Below are 5,535 nucleotides of genomic sequence, written 5' to 3'. Positions count from 1 at the left end.
ATGACCGAGGCAGACCAAACGGCAATGATGATGGCCCTTCAGAAGGAGTTAGCAGAGATGAAGAAGGCACACGAGGAGGCCGCTAAGAAGAACGAGGAGGAAATCAAAAGCCTCCAAGAAGAAAATAAACGAATGAAGAAGCTGGTCGAGGGGGTGTCGTCCCTCGCCATGACCAACCAGGCCGGCAAGTCCTATGCCACCGGTGCCGGCCTCCAGGCCGAGAAAGAGACGAAAAATGACTTCACTCTAGAGATGGATGGGGAGTCCCATCCTAGCAAAACAGCCAACACTACCGTCACGGCGGGCCCAGATCGGCGTCATCCCTTTACTGACCGCGTCATGGATACCCCCCTGCCGGACAAATGGAAAGGCTTCAACAGGGACCGGTACGATGGGACGACCGACCCCGACGAGCACGTGGACGCATACACAACACACATGAGCCTGTACACCACGGACGACGCGGTCTTTTGCCGAGTCTTCCCCACCTCCCTAAAGGGAGGCGCCCTGAGCTGGTTCACCAAACTCCCTGCGAACTCGATAGATTGCTTCGAGACCCTGATAGCAAAATTCGATGTCCAGTTCGCAACAAGCCGCCCCCACCATCTAACATCCATAGCGCTGGTCGGCATTCGCCAAGAGAAGGGAGAGTCCCTCAGAACGTTCATCGATCGGTTCAGCAAGACCGCTATGAGCATTCGCAACCTCAGCCCCGAGGTGGCAATGCACCACATGCTGACTGCCCTTAGACCCGACCCGTTTGCCGACAGCCTGTGTATGCAGCCTGCAACCAACCTCGATGACCTCAGACGCCGAGCGGCGAAATTCATGCAGCTAGAGGAACTTCGCGAATTCAGGAACAACGCCCGGACCGAGGCAAGTGGAGAAAAGAAGGAGGACAGGGAACGACAAGGAAGGTCACGGACTGGCCGAGACCAAAAAATGGACAACCGAGGACCCCGCTTCTCCCGCTACACGCCTCTGAACGCGGATAGGAGCAAAATTTTGCAAGAGGTCCTAAGTGCCGAGTTGATACCACCACCCCGAAGGGCCTTGAGTCCAGAAAATGCCGACCGCAACAAAAGGTGCCGGTACCACAAGAATACCGGCCACTCCACCGAAGAATGCCAAGCCCTGAAAGACAAAATCGAAGAGCTCATTTAGGCTGGGCACCTCAGACGCTTTGTGCGTGGGACCCGGGAAGCGCGTCACTCCCCATGCAAAGAGCAAACGTCTAGGAGAAGAGATCGAACCCCCCCAGGTCCACGAGAGGGTGAAAGGCGCGGAGACCGACGGGGACGAAGGGACGACCCCCCACAAGCCGACACTCGTAGGGGCCGAGAGGTAATCAACACCATAGCCGGAGGGTTCGCTGGCGGAGGCAGTTCCAACAACGCACGCAAGAAGCACCTACGGGCCGTCCACCAGGTAAACCTCGTCTCCGCCCGGCCGAGGATGCTACCGATTACGTTCACAGATGAAGATTTCAAGGGGATAAACCCAACACAGGACGACCCAATGGTGATATCGGTCGATATCGACAACTTTACGATCAAGAAAACCCTTGTGGACCAAGGAAGTTTGGTCGACATATTATACTGGAAGACCTTCAAAGCCATGAGAATCCCGGAGGAGGAAATGATGCCCTACAACGACCACGTGGTCGGTTTCTCTGGGGAACGCGTAGGAACGAAGGGTTACATAGAGCTATACACAACGTTCGGCCTTGAAGGGGCTAGCAAAACCCTCAAGATCAGATACTTGGTCATAAACGCCAACACGTCCTATAACATCCTCCTCGGCAGGTCGTCCCTCAACAAGCTCGGAGTGATCGTCTCCACGCCCCACTCAGCAATGAAATTCCCTTCCCTCTCAGGCGACATCTTGACGATCCGCGTAGACCAAAAAGTCGCCCGAGAATGCTACGCCGAAAGCCTACGAGTTGAACCTACACAACAGAAGTCCAGCAGCAGCCGCTCACCCAGACGAAAGATTGCCGGCCGTGGAAGAAGTCCCCCACCGGTACTCACCGCAACCAAAGAAAGCCATCACCATGGCAGATTTGGATCCAAGAGAAGTTGAGCCAAGACTCGAAGCCAAGGACGAGCTGCGCCGGGCCGAACTCGATGGGGAGGACCGATACACGAGCATCGGCACGGCAATGGCCGCCGCTGATGCGGATTTCGTTCACCGAACCCTCAAGAGGAACGTAGATCTCTTTGCCTGGACAACGGCCGACGTACCGGGCGTCCACCCGGACATCATCACCCATCGCCTTTCAGTATATAAAGAAGTGCGCCCGGTAGCACAAAAGAAAAGAAACTATGGAGAGGACAAGCGACTGGCGGCCAGAAGCGAGGCCGAGAAGCTCCTAAAAGCCGGCTTTATCGCCGAAGCACGATACTCCACTTGGCTGGCCAACGTGGTGATGGTCAAAAAGTCAAGTGGCAAATGGCGGATGTGTGTAGACTATAAGGACCTCAACAAAGCGTGCCCCAAAGACTCATACCCCCTTCCCAACATCGACCGGCTGGTGGATGGAGCGGCCGGTCACAAGATACTGAGCTTTCTGGACGCCTACTCCGGCTACAACTAGATAAGCATGCACCATAGCGATAGAGGCAAAACGGCTTTTACGACGGACGGCGCCAACTACTTCTACAAGGTAATGTTGTTCGGCTTAAAGAACGCCGAAGCCACCTACCAGAGGCTCATGGACAAGATCTTCAAAGGAATGATCGGCAGAAGCGTGGAGGTGTACGTAGACGACATCGTGGTAAAATCCGACTCGTGCGGCCAACACATAAAAGACCTACAAGAAGTCTTCGACGCCCTGAGAAGGGTCAACATGCGCCTCAACCCTGAGAAGTGTGCGTTCGGCGTAGAAGGCGGTAAATTCCTCGGCTTCATGCTCACCCACAGAGGGATCGAAGCGAACCCTGACAAATGCAAGGCCATAACGGAAATGAGAAGCCCTAAAAACTTGAAAGAAATTCAGCAGTTACTCGGCCGGCTAACAACACTTTCCAGATTCGTTCCTCGCCTCGCGGAGCGGATCCGGCCGATAGCCACAATGCTTCGCAAAACTTCGAAATTCAGCTAGAACGAGGAATGCGAACAGATCTTCGGCCAGTCCCCGAACTAGTTCGAGAACAAAAAGTAAAAAAACACTTAAAATCAACCATTTATTCTTATGTGGACTCTTTGCACTTGAAAAAACAAATCTTAAAACAATTGTTTATATATAGTTATCAAATTCATGAGTTAAGTCTTAAATCATTTGAGTTTACGTTTTCACTCACTCTTTTCGACTTGGAAGTAAATTCGGTTTTGGAGCAAATTTGGTAGAATTGCAAGCAAATTCGGTGAACTTGGTTGAACTCACGAGTTTGTAAGTGAGTTGATGAGTTCATAGGTATTTTTTATAAATCTAAAATGATTTTATTGCTTACATAAGGGTTCAAACACACTCATTTTGAGCTTGCATTAGGGTATTGAGGTCATGTTCATGGTCGTCGGTCCTTGTTCGTGGTTGCCTCTCTCTATATTTGTGGTTATTAGTATCTATTCGTAGTCACTTTTGTTTGTGGTTGCATTCGTATCTATTTTTCGTCGCATTTGTGGTCTCCGATCTCAATTTTGATTATTTGCACCGCCACCACCATTGAGTGGTTACCTCTTTTTATGTTTTTGTTCTCTCTCATTTCAGAAAACACCAAAAAAAAAAATACACACATACTTCAAACAAATAATCAATTAAATGATTTTTAAAAGTGACTTTGTTCTTTGCTTATGCTACATACATTTTTCTTTAATTGAAGATAGTGAGAGATTCAATTAAGCATAAATTTCATAATATTTTATTTTTTAAATTCATGTAGTAAGTGTGAATCAAATTCAACTCTAAGAACTCATGTTTTATAATATTTATATAAACTTGTTTATTTTAAGAATATTTTTGCAATTATACTTTAATTAATCATATTAATAAAATATTTTTTATATACGAGTTTACCAATCGAGTGGACTATAGAATTCTCACGAGTTCATGATCTCACAAGTTCACATACACTCTCGAATTTTGATAATTAAATGGTTGATTACATTGAAAACAAATGCAGATTTTTTTATTTTTTTTATTATAATGTTAATTTTTTTCAAGGCACGTGAACAAATTGGTGTGCTGTTCTGTTTTATTTATTCTTTCCTTTAATTAACAAAAACATTGCATGAATAGTAGTTTACCAAACTCCACATGTTTGACTTTGAGTGGTGGTGGTGGTTGTGAGAGATTCTGAAATGGTGTAAGCAAATGGCATGAAAAAGACACATAATTTTGAGTAGCAACCAACCAGTCAAAAGAAGAGACACTTTGCATAGGATCCAAATAAGTACGACAAAAATGACAAATAGTTTTGGTAACCAATGTTAGATGAATAATCACCATTTCCTTTAATCACGCTAATTACATAAAAAGAATCCATAGTTTTTGGAAATACAAAACTTGTCTCTCCAATAATAATAATAATAATAATAACAATATTATTATTATGAATAATAAAAGAAGAATAAGAGCCTCTCTGACCGCATTAACAAAAAAACTTTTTGCAACGGTCTTCCAAAAATTCAAATTCCTGATTTCAAAGTACGGTTGCAGTATGTCTTTGTGAATTTCTTGGGAATTGCTATTTTCTTAAAATTTGTTTTAAATGTGCATATCTAAATAGGGACACATTTAAATATTTTTTTATTAAATATTTTTTTTTTAAAAAAAACTCAATTTTAAAATAAAGATAAGATGCATTTGTTTCTCTGTATCAAATAATAAATTGTCATTATATAATAGAATTCTTAAGAAAATAACTTTAAATTTAATTTCACCAAATTGATAAGATAAGATTTGTACTTTATAATTTGGTTATAAATTTTCATGTAAAACTTTAAATAAAAATATTAAATAAATAAAGAGTGTCTCACTGATTTAAAATATGCAGTGAATATAAGAATGAAGGTAAAAAAACGAATATATACATTCTCATTATCATAATTAATTTAAAAATTTATATTTTATACATACTAATTTTTGATCAATTCAAATATTCTTTATCAACATTAAGAAGATAAAATCAATATCTGCATACATTAGTTTATTTATTATTCCTAATTACATGATAAAAAAAATACTCTTCTTGTGAGTTTTATCAATTTAGGATAAAGTGCAGGTATAATATATTGATTTTACTTTTATGTTATTTTTAAAAAAAAATGAAAGTTTAAAGTGAATTGGATAATTTATTTATACTTAAATTTTACAAATTTATTTATTATAGAAGATTTATGCTTTTATTAATTTTGATTTGTAAATTAGATGGTAAAATGAAAAGGTATATCATAAAAAAAAATAAAAAATCAGAGTTGCTTTTGAGGGAAAAGGAATAGAATGTGTATGACTTTGGAACAACTATACATTTATTAAATCATATTTATTATTTTTCGTTATTTTTTACTTTTGAAATAAAATATTATTTTAATTTA

The 5,535-nt window shown here is 42.1% G+C and overlaps 1 pseudogene; it reads left to right on the top strand.

The window, feature by feature from the left end:
- Nucleotides 1-2,082, top strand: LOC137829361 (uncharacterized; annotated as a pseudogene).
- Nucleotides 2,083-5,535: the final 3,453 nt, after the last annotated feature.

Source organism: Phaseolus vulgaris, chromosome 7 (assembly GCF_051622355.1).
Source record: "Phaseolus vulgaris cultivar YP4 chromosome 7, ASM5162235v1, whole genome shotgun sequence".
In the NCBI taxonomy this organism is placed as follows: domain Eukaryota; kingdom Viridiplantae; phylum Streptophyta; class Magnoliopsida; order Fabales; family Fabaceae; genus Phaseolus; species Phaseolus vulgaris.
The sequence above is the reverse complement of the archived record's forward strand: the minus strand, read 5'-3'. Positions and strand labels throughout refer to the sequence as shown.